We start from the raw sequence: 19529 nt of genomic DNA, 5'->3' as shown, positions 1-19529 counted from the left end.
GGAGGCAAAACAATTCTTATTTTGCATATGTTGCAGTCTTTCAGTATTGGGAACAATAGCCTTACATATTAATGGTTCATAGTTTTCCATAACTGCATCAATAATTGTCATATATTGCTGCATATATGAGACCAGTGTCTGGAATTTAACAGCAAATTCAGTAAAGGTGATTGGAGCTCCTTGTACAAATAGATGATCAAGATACTTAATGCCCAGAGAGTGCCATGGTTTCCAACAAATTTATCTTTTTATTAATTCTAATCAATGAATTAAAGCAAAAATATTGTGAGATGAACAGAGAAGATTTTAAAACAGAGGGAAACATGTACATCCTAAGATAGCGGGCCAATAAGCCAATACTAGAACAGTTGATGAATCCATTTTTCCCCTTGATGAATCAGCAAGGGTTTTTTTTAAACAAATTTTATTAATTATTAAACAAAAAACATAAACCAAACTTGTAGTGTATACAATAACATTCCAATTATACATTTTTCAATCACGTTCAATGCTTCCCTTATCCCACCCCCCGTTACAAGCCTATTTCTACTGATGTTCTGTCCTTGCATCTTGTGATGGAGTATTCCTTTCCGAGGATTCTGATGAGTCTTGTCTTGACCCAAATAGTTCTGCTATCAGTAGTTTCCAGGCCATCAAGGTCTCAGCCTCCTCCTACCCCCCCAGCACTGCTAGCCTCTTGCCATACCATGGTTTCCGCCTCCGCCCATTTCTGTAAATCTTTCCACCATATTTCCAACCGTGGTTTGTGGCATGTCTTCCACCCCATAGCAATTCTCCTTTTCGCAAGCGCATATGCCAGATCTTTTAGTTTGCTCACGTGCCCAAGTTTACGCGGTCTAGGGAACCCCCCTAACAGGTAGGCCCACACTGTGTACACCACAATCTCAATACCCTTCTCTGCAAGTTTTTCTGCGACCTCCCCCCAGAAGGCTTCAATAATGGGGCATGACCAAAACATATGCACCATGCCCGCGTTCTGCCCATCACATTTAGGGCATGCCTGCCGTCCTGCATTTTTAAACTTAGCTTTCTTCTGGGGTGTCAAATATGCTCTATGCGTAATATACAGTTGCATCGGTAAGTCTTGCGTTCCTCTACACCTTAGTATGATACCCTTGGACTCCTTCCCACATCCCGTCCTCCATCGGGGCTCCTACTTCCCTTTCCCAGTCTAGTCTCAGCTGCGCCACCTCCTTTGCCACCTTGGACATCATCATCTTGTATATTCTAGAAGTCTCATGCTCCCCCTCCGCTATATCAATCAGCAAGGGTTAGCGGGGAAACCATCTCTCTCTATCTCCATAAGCAGTCACTTGGGAGCATTGTTATTATGTACATGAGTAAACCACAACTGCGTCTGCCTCAAAACAAAGGCCATATGGTATTTAATAAAATCTGGGAATCCATCTCCAACATAGGCACAGAGTTTTTTTATGTTTATCTAAAGAAATTCAATGTTTCTTCTTTTCCCATACGACTTTGACTAAACAGGAATCTATGGACTTGAAGAAGGAAGATGATATGGGAATTGGTAGCATATAGAGGAGATCTAAAATAATTGGGGAAATCATAATTTTAATAGATTTCAAACAACCCCACCAGGATAAAGGGGGAACCCTGAAACTGTTAGCTTGTTTGCTCTAGACAGATGAAGAAATATGAATACCATGATATTTGAGGCCTTTAGGACACCATTTCATACCCATGGTTTGAAGACGATGCCTAGTACAATATATATTGAGAGGTAACATTTCAGATTTATCTGTATTTAACTTATAGCCCGAAGCTAGTGAGAACTGCGAAATAATGTCTAACAGTTATTGTACACTGATATCTGGATTTTTCCAAAGCAGTAGCACATCATCTGTATATGCCGCATTTTTAAGCTGTACTCCTCCATACTCAATGCCCAGTATATTATTCTCCTGTCTAATAGCCTCTAAAAAAGGTTCCAAGGCTAAGATAAAAGGAAGTGGGGAAAGAGGGCAGCATTGGCGTGTACCTCTATATAATGGGAAGTATGGGGATATTTGTCCATTAATAAAGACTGCTGTTTTAGGATTAGAATATAAAACTCTGATCATGGAAAGAAAAGGGGTGCCATTACTATGTTATGTTATGAGCATTTATAGCGCGCACGGTCACCCAAGGGCATCATGGCGCGAGGACAGCACATGGAACACTTATGAGTATCAGCGGTCTAAAAGAGCAGTTTTCAAAAGACGGTGAAATTGGAGGTGATTCTCAACACGTCTAAGGGTAACAGATAGCTCATTCCACAGTTTGGCAGCAGCAACAGAAAATGCCAACCCACCAATCCTTGAGAAGTGGAACATATAAGTAGTCACTAGAAAAGCATTTCAAGAGCGAAGGGTGCGGCCCGGGATATAGGGTAGACATTTTTAAAGAAGGTAGTCAGCTCCCTGTCCATATAAAGCTCTGTGTACCAGACAGAGGGATCTAAAGTCAATCCTTTTAGTGACAGGGAGCCAGTGTAGGGAGTGGAGAACTGGGCTAATATGAGCACTGTAGGGGGTGGATGTGGCCACCCTAGCCGCGAGGTTCGGGAGAAGCTGCAACCTGCGAATTAGCCCCACGGGTTATCCCAGAAACAAAGCATTGCAATAGTCAATACGACTAAGTACAGCAGAAGCTACCACCAGCAGACGCAGACTGGCAGGGAAAAAGGCAGAATACCTCGAAGTACCCGTAGAAGGAAGTGGGCAGTTTTACAGACTACACTGACTTGAGCAGACAGACAGTGAAGCAGACACCAAGAGTTTTCACCAGAGACACAGGAGCAGGAACAACACCCATAGCAGTGGGCAATAGAGATGAAGACCAAAGTGCAGTGTCAGTTGAAGACCCTACCACCAGGACCTCTGTCTTGACCCCGTGCCATGCCATTTAAGTGGTCCCATTCTACTCTATCGAAAACCTTTTTCAGCATCTAATGCTACAGCAGCACAGGGGTCCTTGGATATGTGAATCGTGTCTAAAACGTCCAGAAATAGCCTAATATACAAGCAAGATAATCTACCTTTAACGCTGGGTCTGTGGCTCAGTGGACTTATTCATCCACTACAGGGACCTGTGTTTGACCTCATGGTCAGAGGTTCACAGGTTCAAATTCTGGAAGGTCCACTCAGCCCTTCATCCTTCCGAGGTCGATAAAATGAGTACCATTAAGTTGGGTAACAGTAAACACCCGTTATTAAGTGCCAAGATGTTACAAATACGCCTGTTACCTTTAACATATCCAACTTGATCATTTTAAAGTAAATTAGGTAACAACAGAAGAAGTCTATTCGCTAGAATCTTAGCAAAGATTTTAGAATCAGTGTTAAGGGAAATTGGCCTGCAACTCTGAAGGAGTTAAGGATCTTTATTGGGCTTAGGAAAAACTATTAACATGGCTTCTGAAAAGGAGCCCAGTTCCTTTTGAAATGCTATGAAATGAGAAGAAAGGTAATCCATTAGAACCCAAACTTAATGAACTAATTAGATTTACCTAATTTAAGACCCTTTATGACGTTATAAATTTCACTGGGAGAGATAGGAACATTCATTGATTGATGATCAACCCTTGGATATGTAACATGAGATACGTGTCAAAGAAAGTCCTCAACATGAGTATTATTGGAAGGAGCATCAGACATCAGAAGTATATAAACTCTGGTCAAATTTACAAAAAACTTGAATAATTTCCTCATCTGAAAATGTCCTATGACCTGTATGATTCTTAATAACTGCAATCCTTGCTTTTTCTTTTTTAAATACTTGATTTATTGGAAAATGTATATATCTTCGCTTTATATTTTAAGAGACTTGCACAGGAGTATTGTGTGACAATTTTGTTATGTTGCAGTCTAAGTTTAATAATATTATTAAGAAGAGACATGGAGTTGGTACGTGTATATTCAGATTCAAGGGATTTTAGCTGCTTAAGAAAATTATCAGATTCTTGTTTGAGTTTTTTCTTTTTATTGGCAGCAGAAGATATAATGTGACTTCGAAGTACAGCCTAATACCAATCCCAATTATTGGCAATAAATGTATCCTGGCTTTTCTTCTCTGAGAAGTAATTACTATGTTGTTGAGTAACGAAGGGTGTAAATAGTTCATCTTTCAATAGGGTCGGATTACATCTCCAAGCATTGGAAATGCAAGTATTCTGTGAGGTTGTGAGTTGAATATGGACTCGTGCATGGTCCGAAAGAGTTATACCTTCAATTTGGGCATCCAGAAAAAGGTTAGCTAAGGATTTAGAAATGAATAAATAATCTAATCGCGAGGAGATTGGAGAAAAAAGAAAAATCCAAATCCAAAGGATGAGTTATGCGCCATGCATCAATAAAACCCAGTTATGATACAAAATGTGTAAATTGTGTGTGAGATTTGGTGTTTTTGAACCGTACACTAGACTTTCTGTCCAGAAAAGGATCAATAATCTCATTACAGTCGCCACATACATTTAGATTGTTAGGATTTAATTGAATAATGTGGTTTCTTAATTGTAGCCAGAAAGAAGGGTCTGGAGATGTTGGACCATACATATTTAGAATTGTGTTTTCAACTAAAATCTTAACTAGCATCCACCTGCCTAGATCATCAGATTTAGTCGCTATAACTTTACATTTAAACACCTTATTAATAAGGGTAATAACTACATTCCTTTTGCCATTTGGTGCACTTGAAAACACCTGACCTACCCATAGGCGTTTAAGTTTAGCAGCTTCTGCCTGTCAGAGATGCGCTTTTTGGATAAATGCAATCGATGGATTTGCTCTATTGAGGTGAGACAGTGGGCCTCATTACAAGTTGCCCGGTAAAACTGGGTTCATTACCGGCATGCCGGAATGAGCGGGTCCGTGTTCGTGTTTGTATGAAGCCGCTAATAGCGGGTGATTACGAGTGCGCGAGCACGCGCGTTACCCCATGTCGGTAGTGGCAAAACCGCCATGCCGGTAACGGGCCACCAACCCCCCCTATACCGGCATTGCGGGTACCGCCCATTCCGTAACCGTGTCATAACAATCACTAAACACCGGCACGGTGATACCGGCACAGTATTATCGTGGTCCAAGACCCGGAAATTACGTCATCGCGTCGGAACGGGAAATGAGCCGGCGGCCATCTTTAAAAACACAATCCATTGCCATCCTCCATAACCACCACTACACTTGTGTTGTTGTGTGCCACAACTGAAGCAGGATGTCGAAGGCCACCAGTAAATCCTCCCAAAGGAAGAGGAAGCAGCGTTTTTCTGATGCTGAACTGACGATGCTTGCTAACACCCTCGAACAGTATGCAGACACAATCAGGAGCACAGACCTCAAGCATGTGGCACAAACCAAAAAAAAAAAAACAGGTCTGGCAGGAGGTCGCTCAGAGGGTGTTGGCAGTGGGGAGCACCCCAAGGAGTGTACGTGACTGCCAGAAACGCTGGGACGACACCTCTGCCTCCGGGTCAGGAAGATCCTTGCGGTTAACAGGAGGGTCGCAATGGCGACAGGCGGTGGCCCACACTCCCCTGTGAAGCTCACCGCTTGGGAGGAGACCGCAAGTGCATTCATTGACCCAGAATCCATAGAGGGAATAGGAGAACAGGAGTTCGGCGCTGCAACTACCACAGAGGAAGGTGAGTGAACCATCACATCCACGTATACCAAAACATGATGTGGCACAAGTGATGTGGAAGTTAGACTAGGCAAGGCAATGCATGTTCCAAGGCTACATCAACACATCCATAGAATAATGAGTGCCACACCCTGCACCACACGCATGCAGAGTTAAAATCCCAATCCCAACAGAGGTGCAACATGACCCAACCATGCCCATGGGACCCACCACACACACACACCAAACCAATGCTATGCCACCAGCCATGCATTGATTGCCAACATGTCCCCTCAGTACACCAAATGCCACACACCAGAAATTAAATGATGCCTGAATGTATGAACATATTACACTGCAATACATCATAGCTGCCATTTGACAACATCACTGATGACCTGCATCTCTTCCATCTCCCAGGCACCGATGAGGAAGGTGGAACACAGGACAGGGGTGCGAGTACATCCAGTGCACGCAAAGGGACAAGGGCCACCGCCACCCCCCCCGTCCAAGAAAATGCCTGCAGCAACACCCAGTGTGCCACGCAAGGCATTAACCCTGCAGGGGGCACCTGCAGCAACAGAACCGCAGCAGGCACCCACAACAGTGGGAGCCGTTCCGCCAGCCACCACGGACGTTGTGCCCACAGAGGTGGATGTTGAGGCTGGAATCATGTCTGGAATACCCACCCCAAGCCCCATTGCCAGCCCCCACCCACCTGCGGAGTCTGAGAGTCTGGACGATCCGTGTCTCCATGACTCTGACCTTGGAGAATCAGACATTGGTATCTTCCAGGAGGACAGTGCCCAGGACGAGGAGCCCATGCAGGTGCCTTCCACCACCCTGCCAGCCACCACCCTGCCAGCCACCTGTACACCTGCGGCCGACACCTCCTTCGAGGCTCGCCTGGCAAGGGTAGAGGCCCGCCAAGAGTCAATGCTGCAAATCATGCATCGACAGGTAGACGCTGGGAATGAGGCCATGAGGGCCATAGCCACGGCCATTGCAGCCAATACAGCTGCCGTGGAGGCATCTACGTGTGCATTCAGGGAGTGCATGGGGTCACTGACACAGGCCCTTCTTGCCAACATCCCGCAAATGCAGCGTCAACACCTCGGCCCAGCCATGGGACTGACAATAGACACCTCCACTACAACAACCCCTTCCACCTCAGTGCAATCGAGCCCTGTGTGGTTAACGCGCAGGAGCGCACGGCACTCGGCCATGGCACCCCCAGACCCAAAAGTCTCGAGGAAATAACTGTATGGGCAATGACAATTGAAGAACTACATTGGTGAAGGGAACACTGTTTGTTGCACACATGGGGACATTTGGGATCTGTGGGGTGGGTGAGAGAGTTTTTTGGGATTTTTTCTGGGGTTCGTGGGGTGGGTGAGGGAGTTTGTTGGGGTATTTTCTGTGGTTTGTGGGGTGGGTGAGGGAGTTTGTTGGGGGGGTCTGGGAGGGGGGAGTGGGCACATTTTTTGCAGTTTTGAATAATACACAAGTTGTGTGAAGAAAAATCCATGGCTGGACATTGTTATTTTTCGTGTGCATCCATTTAATGTGTTACAGTGTTCAGTGCCCAACTCCCAACATTCCCTGTGTGCATGTTCATATTGGCCCAGTGTCTGACACAAGTCTTTCATAGTCCCTGTGTTTCAGAAGTATACTTGAATTCGTGCTTGCCGTACGGCATGGCCATCCCGTGCATCACGTACTGGCAGTGGGGCTACTTCACCTCCGCCTCCGTTCTTATCCTCACCCGGCCCATGCATGTCAATGTCAGGTGACAATGGTACATTTCTCTGGACGCACATGCCGTGCAGCATGACACAGGCCATGGTGATCTTTGCCACCTTCTCAGGCCTATATAGGAGTGCCCCACCAGACCTGCTGAGGCAGCGGAACCGCCACTTCGACAGGCCAAAGGTCTGCTCAATGACAACACGGGTACGGGTGTGCACACGATTGTACTCCTCCTCATGGCCATTCTGTGGGTAAGGCACAGGGGTGTGTAGCCACGGCCTCAAGGGATATCCTCCATCACCAGCAAGCAGATTCAAATAGGTGTGTGTCACTCTGAACTCCTGTAATTTAGGGAGCACAGTCATTTCGCCAGCTATTTGGTGTGGCCATGCACATGTCCCTGTTAGCATGAAAAAATGTTATCTAGTTGCAATCTGTACTGTCATGAGGTGTAGTAGTCTGGTTGGCATTCAATAGCTGATGCAGGGTGTAATCATGCATGCTGAGGCAGATATGCTGTGGTAGTGCAACAATGTTTTGACTCCAATTGATGCTATTCATTATTTACTATGCATGGTCACACTGCCCACATAGCCACACTTGCCGTCCTGTTCATTCATGCATTGCTTGCCATCACCATGGTGGCCTGGTTGTGCCTCTTACTTGTTCTCATTGATATGCATTATTTGTGATCTGTGGCCCAGTGAAGTGTCATGTACCGTTTGACTGGTTCAGGTCAGGAGTGTTTGGCTCTGTATGCATTCTCCAATCACCGGCTATTCCTACCCAGGTGCAGTAGTGCCCCCCCCATGCATCCCCACACATCAGTATACCAATGCACTGCCATGGGACGGTTGTGCAACTCACCAAGCAGCCAGGCACGTGGTCCGCCATTTTGCTCCATTTGATGTGGTACCGTGGATTTACCCAGTAACATGGCATCATGTGTTGATCCAAGAAATCGGGCGCAGCAATGGGTGATGATCTTCCTGGAGTCACATACAATTTGCACATTGATGGAGTGGTGTTGTTTGCGATTGCGGTACACAGCCTCTATGGCATGGGGGACTATCAATTCCAAATGGGTGCAGTCGCTGGCACCGACACAATTGGGCATGCCTGCCAGTGCCTGGGAGCCTACTTTGGTTTCGGCATCTCCTGGGCAGTCCGTGGTAGGGATATGTGGCTTCTTGCGTGCTTCAGGAGGGCATCCAGCACTTGGTTCAGCATGCGTGAAAATAGTGGTTGTGAAATGCCATGCAGCTGGCCCACTGTGTGTTGGTAGGTGCCTGTGGCCAGAAAGTGTGGCACAGACACCACCTTTAGTAGTGGGGGAATGGCAGTGCATATTTGTATGTGGCTGGCAATGTCGTTCTGTATCATGTGCGCTATGGTGGTGATGGTGTCACGGTCCAACCGGTACAGGGTGTGGATCTGCTCAGGGGTAGGGTTGAATGGGCTGGGTCTGGTGCGATGTATTGCTGGCTGCCTACGAGGCTCTGGTGGCTGCACTGGTGGTAATGGATGGGCCTGTCTCAACTTCCTTCTCCTCGTGTCTCCTCTGTGCTGCCTGTTCTTGCTGCTGCTGTTGTTGCAGTTGTTGCTGTAGTTGTATAAGTATAGGCAGGTACTGTTGCGCTATGTTTGCAAATGCTAGTGGTGGCATTTTGGTGTAGGAAGGGGTGTGGTGTTTAGTTGTGCTCCTTTTGTACTGGGCAACTCTGCATTGCCTACACCGGGGGGGGGGTTGTGGTGTGTGGGTGTGCTCAGTTTATACTGGCACAGCCTCCTTTGATTCCACCTGTGGGGATTGTGTGCACCTGTGGCAGCTGCCTTGTATCTTGCTTGCTGTTTGCGGGTGGTCTGGGATGCCTGTATGGCCGGCATCGTGCAGGCTGTGATTACCGGCTTTGCGATGCCGATATTTGCATGTATGCGTGGGTTGGAATTACCCCCTATTACTGGCATGCCGGTATTTGCTCCCTGAAGGTGCGCGCGTACGCGCCTATGCCGCTATTATCGGCACCATTGTTTTTCCCTTACTGGCATACCTCGTAATGAGGCCCAGTGTCTTTTAACAGAGTTATGCAATCCTTTACTATTCCAGGAGGATATGTTAAGTGGCATGGTTAAGAGTGAGGTAGCATCCACACCAGAATAGCTGAAATTATGAAAATATTTTGCAATAATAAAGGCTAATATGACAGTATGCTTAGAAAAACAGTTTTGTACCCATCCAATAAGCAAATATTGAATACTCTGCATATGTGGAAAGGACATTGAAGGAGAGACACATACGGGAAGTGGGTAAACAAAAAATCAACATGGATATTTGTAACATCCATCTGAGAAAAAGATCTATAGATAGGATTGTGGTTAACCAGATACAGCCATACCCCTCCATATTGAACAATAATGAAGAAAATGGGGGTGGAGAGCCACCCGAGAGAAGGCCTACCTCACAGCCCACTCCGGTGGGAGATATGAAAAACATTATTTCAAGGGATTCATCTGTAAAGTCATGTAACAATATTAAATACTCAAGTAGGTGGTCTGGACGTATCCATTTCATCTCTTTTGTGACTGAATAAAATGTCTCACGTCTATTGGATTTTGAAAGGTAGAAGTGTTACCATTGAGAGTGACTTTAAGAATGGCTGGATGTATAATACCATATCTAGCATTTAGTTTAGAGCAGGTCTGAACGCAAGTAGTTCCTTTCCTTTCTTCTGGCTGCAGACATGTTACACACATTCTAGGATATGAAAATCCTCCCACCCTCCCAAGAGAGCTGCTTTATTGGCTTCACTTTATCCATTATAAGTAGAACATGTGTATAGTATAGTAAGGCAAAGATAAAAGTTCTGGAGGTATTATTAGAGTAGCATGCCGAGTTAATCGGACCCACCCCTGATGAGCTCTCTGTTTAATTGCACTGACGCTGGTAGGTCTAGGAGCTTAGGAAGCATAGTATTTAAGAACAGAATAGGATTATCTCTTTCAGTTCCTTCTGTAAGGCCCACAATCTGCAGGTTATTCCTTCGGTTTCTGTTTTCAAGTTGTTCAGATTGTTTCTGTAAAGACTTAACTGTGATTTCTAGCATTTCAACTTTTCTGGTAGCATCCTCGGATTCACTAACTCATCTCTCTACCTCACACATGCTTGTTTCAAGGGTAAGACCATTTATTATCGATCATTTGCAGTTTTGCATTTTTGGCTTCCATAAAAGGTTTCAGAGCCCTGATTTCTGTCTGAATAGTTTGCATGGTAGGATCCAGAATATCTTTTTTTCGCGTGGGTGGATTACTCTTCTGCCTTTTGAGTGTATTAGACAGAGATGAGGATGTTTATTTGATTTGTCCTTTTTTAGATGTCCTAATGAGCTGAATAGTATGACTAAGAAGTTGTAAAAGTATGACAGTAAGGGAGCTGTTCTTGTAATATTTTGGCAATATATTAGTATAACCAACTGTAGACCTTTACAATATTATTTTGTGGAAATCTCATTCATGAACCAGTAGTGTAGCAGAGCTTCAATTAATAAAACAGTAGCATATGTAGTTAAGCAGTGCTATTTGAATAACATGCAGCAGTAAATGTTAGTGGTGCACTTCACATTCTCATCTGGTGCTGTATTTATCACTCCAGTAAAATATTCTGTATAATGTAAGGAACTCATGGTGGCAACAGTAAAGACAGAGGGCCTCATTACACGGTAGGCGGTAAGGGTTTACCGGTACCGGTAAGGGCACCGGTACCGGTAAACCCTTACCGCCTTACTACGAGGTCCCTTTGCGGGTCCTCCCTTAACGCCTGGTTTTTCCAGGCGTTAAGGACGGGACCCGCAAAGGGACCTCAGAGCTAATTACGGTACCGCAATTTGCGGTACCGTAATTAGCACCTTCCCCAGTCCCATTGAGCCCTATGGGGCAAAAATGGGAATGGGGAAGGGTAAATGGGGATTGGGGAATTACCGCCCCGCTCACCTTGGAGTAGGGCGGTAATTCCGCCATCCACCAAGGCGGACTCGGTACGGTACCGGCGGCAACCATGGCGCTAATAGCGCCATGGTTACCGCCTACCGTGTAATGAGGCCCAGACACAAGTGAACACAGTTCAAGGGTGTTTATTAAACTGTATATGCAGGTTGGAAAAACGCCTAATCTAAATCTAAGATGGGAGCAAGCTACGACCATCAAATAATAATAAGGCAGTCCTAGTGGCGTCTTGTCAAATTAAAGGGCCTATACTAAAACAAAATGATTGCCAATCCTTACAACTAAATATAAATAAGGTGGGGGTTAAGATTCACAAGAAAGAAGTGTTCACAAATGATAAGTCAGGATGTGGCAGCCGGGGGTCTCCCTTCCCCATGTTTTGCGCACAGGACAAGGCGGGACTCCTGAGCGCATCACCCTCTCGAGCTTTCCCAGCACGTGACAGTTCTGTTTTCAGCTATCAGGACCTTCGGTGGTTAAGTCTCTTTTCAACAAAAAGTCTCTTGCCTCTGAGGACCTGAGGTGTTCAAAATAACAAACAAAGAAGTTCCTTTCCAAATGTACGTTGGGTGATGACTTTTCACCCCTGGGTCACCCTCTTCTGGGCTCAGACCCCGCTCGGATATCAGCCTCCCACTGTCAGGTTCACTATGGCTTTTCTCAAAATATTTCACCTGTGACATTCACAAGTCTTAATGTTTTTTTAAACAGTTCACTGTGGACATCCATCTGTCGGGTTCACTCTTGTCAACACACTGTTCTTTGGGACGTCAAGATTCACCCCGTTCTATCTGCATCCCTCTATCGGGTTCACTAGGGAGATCTAGCAAGAATTACCAGTGTGAACATCATACCATTTCAATATAGATCTATTCTTCAACATTTATCAAGATTCTATAACTTCAATCTTTGGGGAGAGAACGGGCTCCCTGATATGCAGAGGCGACTTTAACCTCATCATGAGCTCGACTGGAGATCGCACAGACATGATGCCCGCCCCCCCACAGATAAGAAAGCCTTCCTAGAACTAATAACTGATCACTCACTAATCGATGCATGGCGTACCCAGCACCCATCAGACAAAACATACACCTTCTACTCTCCCCCACACCAATATTACGCGCGCACAGACCATTTCCTCCTGGAGGGAGATCTAGTATTCCAGCTTAAGTATGCGACGATAGAAGTGGTAGGGTGGTCCGATCATGACATGGTCACCATAGACCTTGACCTAGGCCCAGGGAAACGCAGAGAGAAGATGGACATGCAATGACACTTTTTAAGGATAAGCTTTTTTGGGGAAAGGCTGGACGAGGAAGTACAGGATTTCTTTAAGAGGAATGACATGGGGGGAAAACTCCCATAACATGGTTTGGGAAGCCGCAAAAGCAACCTTTTCATTGCCCAAGGAGTCTCAGTTAAAAGACTGAAACTCATTAGAGAAACCAAAATTAAATTAGAAATAAGAGACAAGGAAGCGGCCAGGCATCGAGAAGGGAGGGACACAAAGGAATATAGGGAAGACATTAGAACACTCCGACAGGAGCTAATGGAAACTGTCAGGAAATAGCCCTAACCCATCTTAGATATGTCAAGCAGAAGTATTTTGAGAAAGGGGATAAAGCACACACCCTGCTTGCAGCTAGATTCCGAAAAACAAAGAGCGGAAAGAGCAGTCCTCAAAATTAATACTCCCTCAGGGACAACCTTAATTAACCCCACTGAAAATCACTGCTCGCTTCGCCCGCTATTACCAGCCGCTGTATTCCTTGGAAGGCACCCCCTCACCAGGTACCGCCACAGAATTTTTCGCAAGTGTCACATTCCCCAGTATTCAACCCTCTGAGCAAGAGATGCTAAACTCCCCCATAACACTGAAAGAAGTAAACCACGCCATCTCGCACCTTAAGGCAGGATCAGCGCCGAGCACAGACGGATTCACTCCATTATACTATAAAAGACTGAGAGGAACTCTAGCTCCCTTCCTGACCTTGCTGTTCAATGACATCATGGTCGTGGGCATAGCCCCACCCTCATTCACAGAAGCCAGGATCATTGCTTTACCAAAGGAGGGCAGAGATAAGCTGAAATGCAGCTCTTACAGGCCAATATCATTGCTAAAGGTCAATGGGAAAATGTATGCCAGCATCCTAGCCAACAGATTGAGTCAAGTCCTCCCTCTTTTGGTTCACAGGGATCAGGTCGGGTACGTGAAGGGCAGACAAGGTGCCGACCTTGTCCACAAAACACTGGACTTAATAGTCTCAATAGACAAACACAACGCAGACCCAACACTGATCTCGGTCGATGCTAAAAAAGGCTTTGACTGTGTCGAATGGCGCTTTAGGACTCGGGTCTTACAGAAGGCAGGCCTTGGTCCAGTTTGGGTGCGAGGGGCACACGACTTGTACAAGAACGCAGGGGCCAAGGTCATAGTCAACAGAGTAGCATCCGACCAGTTCGAACTATCTAGAGCAGGCTTGTCCAACCTTTTTGAATGTGGGGCCGAAGCATTAACTTTGTGTCACCCAGTGGGCCGGCGAGCCAAAAGTCAACAACCTCACCCAAAGCAGTATATTAAAAAGCGATATTGTGTCACCTTTGACACAATAGCATCACAGGCAGTGATAGCCATGCAGTCCCAAAGATAGCTTTTGGTGTCATGGTCAGTGATCAAAGGTTAGTTGCTTGTGATTTCTTTCAGTGTCTATGTGTTAATATTTTTCTGAAATAGTGGGGGCGACCGAGCGTAGCTACAAGGATCTAGGGAGGGTTAGGGGGGAATTCTTTTTCAAATATGGGGTTGAAATGGTGCATTTTACAGCAGAAAATGTGACCAAAAAGCCATATGTTTACAATCAGTTCTAAAGGGGAACATGAAAATTCCATGTCACCAACAGCAGAAAAGAACATTTTACAACACAACACATTTTAATGATCAATGTGTCCACAGTGTAAGACAGCACTGTCACTGATGTAACACATTATCATGCTGGTTGTACCCAAAATATGCCCCTGTAGCAACATGTCTATGCTGGCTGTTCCCAATTTAGGCCAGCATTGTCCTATACAAAGCATGATTGATGCTGCCTGAGCATGTGCAGTGTGCCCAATGCATATGGCAGCTTATCTCTGTAATACACATTACTTCTGTGGTGATGAAAGAAGCATAATTCAATTCAACAAATAAAATGTGGAAAAGTGATCACCCAAAGATGAACCTAATTGAAGAAACGCAATGTGAGCACAATCTCAAAGTATGCAACCTAGCAGGCCTAGTGCACACTTTACCTTTTCTTTCACCAACAAATCAGGGGGAGAGTGCGAACGCAGTCCCCCACTACCAGAAATAATGCAGTCGTGTATCACGCATTTGGGAACATAGCAGGGGTCAGCAAATCCGATGTGCAATGGGTAAGCCTCACCCTGGGAGATCTGCCCTTGAGATCAGATTCTCCCCTGCCAGCTAAGTAGGAGTTGCATGTAAGAGGGCAGGGGTTGGGTCAGTTCTTGGAAGCCCCGCTAAGCGAGGGTGAAAAGGCAGGCCCTGACCCAGCCCCAACCCCCCACCCTCCTGGGAGCTCTGAGCATCTGCAGAGCTGCCTGTCCCGCGTATAGGGGGAAGCTCCAGCAGGCAGAGCCCAGCAGAAGAGCAGATTGTAGCGCAGTTCCTTTCTCCCATCAGGCCCTGCTCGGCCCGAGATTTGTATAAATAGCAGGATGGCTCGAGCAGGCCTGTTGCAGTCTGCCCACTGGCCTGTCGGCCCCACATGGGCCCATGGCCCTCCTGAGCGGGGCGCTACCAAAAGAGTGAAAATCATCAATCCGCACTGTGCTTAGAGGTAAACGTAACTGAGCTCCCGCTGTGCTTCTTTGTCTCAAGACGAGGAAAAAAGGCACTACAAAAGTTACGTTTCTCAGCTGATAAAGGTTCATCTTCGGTGACATTCGCAATTCAAAAGAACGATTTTTGGGTCAGACAGGCTTTGTCACCGCAACCCCTGCTAAACATATGTCCAGAGATGACAAACCTTGAAAGTAACTCCCCATAATGTCCCTCTGAGCAGCGCCCACGGCTAATCAGGGGTTCAGGAACCCACTGTGCTGCCCATGCCGAGAGGAACTCCTGCACAGCACCTGTCCACATAATCCTTCGCCCGGGCCAGCACTCTCTTCTCCTCACCCCACCACCTCCTCCCTTCAACTCGGCTCGCCTTTTGCCCCTCGGAGCACCATGCAAGAGAGGAACGGGCATGTCTGGGCCGGAGCCCGTTCCTCTCTTGCATGGTGGGTCCTACTTGCCTGAAATGGGATATTTAAATGCAAAGTAATTGCTACTATATTAATCCCATTGTTCATAGTTTGTGGGAGTACTGGGCAATTGTATGGACCCGCGCTCACTGAAAATGAATGGTATTCCCGAGGTAACCCTCACTATGCCGTGATACAAATTAGTCTCTCCTTCCTCCATCATCAAGTCCCAAGATCTTCTTGACAAATGTATTTATTTCTCCAATGTTTGTCGGATATCCGACAAACATTGCATAAATAAATAAATAAACGCTTCGTGGCTGAAGACTGTAACTACCTCTGTTGACCCCCATGGGGTCACCAGAGGAAGTTAGTTTTGCGCACAGGCACATTTAAAAAAAAAAAAACATACGGCCTCGCGGGCCACATAAAATGGCTTGGCGGGCCGCATTGTGGCCCGCGGGCCGTATGTTGGACAACCTTGATCTAGAGGAACCAGACAAGGGTGCCCCCTCTCGCCACTAGTCTTTGTCTTAATCATGGAGCCCTTAGCCAAGAGCATAAAAATGGACAAGAGGATTAGAGGTCTGGTGAGAGGCGGCAGAGAGTTTAAACTAGCTTTATTTACAGACGATGTACTAGCGTATGTCACCCACCCAGAACAATCCATCCCTGCGCTCCTAGAAATTGACTACGGAAAACCAGTCTGGGTTCCGGATAAACTGTAGCAAGACTGTGGCCCTCCCTCTGGCAGACACAGCCCCTCAGCAAACTGCTAACCTGGCGAACTGGGGTCTTAAAACGGCACAAGACAGCATAAATTACCTGGGGATAACGATCACTAGGCGACTCATGGACCTGTTCCAAACCAACTACAAACCGCTCTGGGCCACGATCCTAAAAGACCTAGCACGCTGGGGAAAATTGAATCTCTCATGGGCAGGAAGGAGGGCAGGAAGGAGGACTTCCATCAAAATGAACGTGCTACTGAGGCTCCTCTTTCTCTTCCAATCCCTTCCCATCATACTCCCAGCCCTGTTACTCAACAGCAAAAAAGGCCCTCTTAGCCTTCGTCTGGGAATGGAAAAAGCCTTGGATCGCCTATAGTACATTGATCCTCCCAAAAGAGAAAGTGGGCCTAGCATACCCCGATCTTCACGAATACTACAAAGCATCACAGTTGAGGATTCTTGTAGACCATATCCGTGAATCAAAGGCCAAACAATGGGTTCACCTGGAGAACTGCCTCTTTACCCCGCTGACGCTGGGAGAATGGCTGTGGGCTCCCCCCAATCCATCCCACGGAGGGCGCGGGACCACCCTGTCCTAGCGGCCCTCTGGTCCATATGGAATGTAAATAATTCTAGAATGACCGGAATCACCACCTGGCCCTCCCCTTTAAGCTGCATCTGGGCCCTCCATCAGAGACGCGATTAGTGACCCGCTACGCTTTCAGCCGCAATACGAGCAGGGTCTGGTCAGGGTGGGCCAGATGTGGAAAGACTGAGCCTTCCTGACTAAGGATGAACTAGAGAACGCACAGCAAGGGTTAGCGATTAGGCCGCTCCCATACCCACAGCTAAAAGGGGTCCTGAACGACACAAAATAGAAAGGGCAGTTGCAGCGCCCCCTAACCACCTTCGAAAGCATATTTAACACACACCAAGGCACAAGAGGCCTCATAACAAAGATTTACAAAGCCCTCCTGGACAGAGGTTACCTGTCCCCCCCCCGAATACAAAAACAAATGGGAAGAAGCGCTGGGATGGAAGGACAACTGCGAACGGTGGGAAACCGTACACAGAGCGGTTTGGAAATCTTCCATTGCTGTGCAATATAAAATGCACAACTGCAGAATCCTAACTCAGTGGCACCTGACCCCAAACGCCTGGCCAAAATGTACACGGGTATCTCTCCTTACTGCTGGTGGAGCTGCCCCCACATACTGACATATTGGAAGGAAATACTGGGCTGGATCCAACAGATAGAAGGCATTCACAGAGAACTTTCCCCTCTTCTAGTTCTATTTGGGAAGTGCATACAGGAGAGCAGTATCAAGTCCTCCCCCACATACCCAGGAACCTGACTTTAGCCTTTAGCAGCACGCGTGTGCGTAACCATAAAATGGAAGGCAAGCACACTTCCCACTAAAACTGTCTGGCTGCGTAAAGCAAAAGAAATTTATGAGATGGAGAGCCTCACAGCGCTGCTTACAGAAACTCAATCGCATATCGACATGCAATGGCTACCCTTTCTGAACAGCTTCAAAGAAGCAAATAATTGGCCCTGACTCCTCTCTGGACAGCACCTAACACAATAGACGGAACCCCGCATAACAGCACATGTCAGTACCACTCCATCCCGGAGCAGCCCAGACCACACACAGACTCAGGGGCCACACTCCTTATTTCGTGACACAAGGGCGAGGAACACTCTGCATTGATCTAACCGAACGGACCAACACGGTGAACCAAACGAACTGAATGGACTCCCTATATACCCGAGTAATAAGGACCAAGGGAGGGCGGGTGGGGCAAGTTTTTTTTTCCTATCTTCTCTTACTTCAGTCTTTGATTTTCAATACGTTAAAAAACTTCTTTTATTGATCACATGCAAAGTTGCAATGTTAATGGAAACTGCAATGTTAGTGTATGACTCATGTTGATTGCAATAAAAAAGATACTTTTAAAAAAAGAGAAGAAATTTGAAAATCGAGAACAAGTAAAGATGATGCATTAGGACAGTGTTCAATAGAAGAAAAGAAAATCGATCATCGAAATGTAATTCTTTGTGTAATATTGAAAAGTACTCTTGTAGAGTCTTAAAGAAATGTGTCCAATTATTACACAAAAATTATAATGTACAACGACAAATCAAGATACTGCAGAAAAATGACTGTGAAGTCTGTGAAACAACTGGACTTCTCGTTCACTCTCTGAAAGTGCGATGTGAGAGTCAGTTTCGCCACACACATATGATGGCTGCACATCACAGCAAAATATAGTATCTTCTTAAACTGTATACCACTTGCACCGGTAAATAAGGCGTTGAGTACTGGGAGTGTAGAAAGTTTAGGTTCTACTCTTCAGATGGTAAATACCACTCTAGAAGAATTACTTGTAGGAAGTGGCCATGATGATCCTATGCTTTCAAAGGATCTCATTTTTCCAAGAGCATGGCCAAGCAATGGCAATTCTTGAGTTTTCTTCAAGTGAAAAACCTGAGTATGTTTGTGTGTCCTGTCGAGGCACATTCTACAGAAGACCAGTACAAAAACTGTACATAAAAGAGAAAGTAAGCGACTATGTAGATGATGTTTGGAAGGACCTTTATCTGTATTTGTTTGTAGAACAGCGATTCACCCGCCGCCACCGTTGTTTCCGGACCGGCTGATCCCGACTCCTGCAGGCGGGAGGTGATGTTCCCGCCAGGTTTGACCTGGCAGGTTTAACACTGCCTGCCTGCAGGCGGACGAGGAAACACCGGCAGCATTACGAGATGCTGCCGGTGTTTCCATGATCCCCATTCCCATTGAGTCCCATAGGAGTCAATGGGAATGGGGATTAACACCATTCCGCCTCTGTGATTCCCGGAAAACCGGGGTTGTAATGCCCCGGTAATTCCTAGAATCACAGAGGCAGAATGGTAATACGAGTCCGGCGGTAACCAGGCGGTTTTACCGCCTCGGTTACCGCCGGACTCGTAATGAGGCCCAATGTGTTTTAGTGAAAGGTGTTGCTACAAAGGACAAAGTTTGGCAAGAGCTTATAGATATCACAAGGGTAAAGGGAGCTTTAGAGTTTCTAGTCACAATGAACTGCATAAAGACAGTCTGAAAGTACCAAACTTGTCCGTACTTGATTTTGGATTAACAGACAAGAACAGTGATG

General features: G+C 46.2%; 1 protein-coding gene and 1 non-coding gene across 2 annotated transcripts in view; both read right to left on the bottom strand.

The window, feature by feature from the left end:
- The window catches only part of ITGB1BP1 (integrin subunit beta 1 binding protein 1), a 269425-nt gene that overhangs the window by 14651 nt on the left and 235245 nt on the right, over nt 1-19529 (bottom strand). The gene's annotated exons all lie outside the window — the stretch shown is intronic.
- On the bottom strand, nt 14701-14862 carry LOC138460005 (U1 spliceosomal RNA). Its single transcript, XR_011262774.1, has one exon. It is a non-coding gene; the product is annotated as a U1 spliceosomal RNA (small nuclear RNA).

Source organism: Ambystoma mexicanum, chromosome 4p, assembly GCF_040938575.1.
Source record: "Ambystoma mexicanum isolate Mex_15411 chromosome 4p, UKY_AmexF1_1, whole genome shotgun sequence".
NCBI lineage: Eukaryota > Metazoa > Chordata > Amphibia > Caudata > Ambystomatidae > Ambystoma > Ambystoma mexicanum.
The sequence above is the reverse complement of the archived record's forward strand: the minus strand, read 5'-3'. Positions and strand labels throughout refer to the sequence as shown.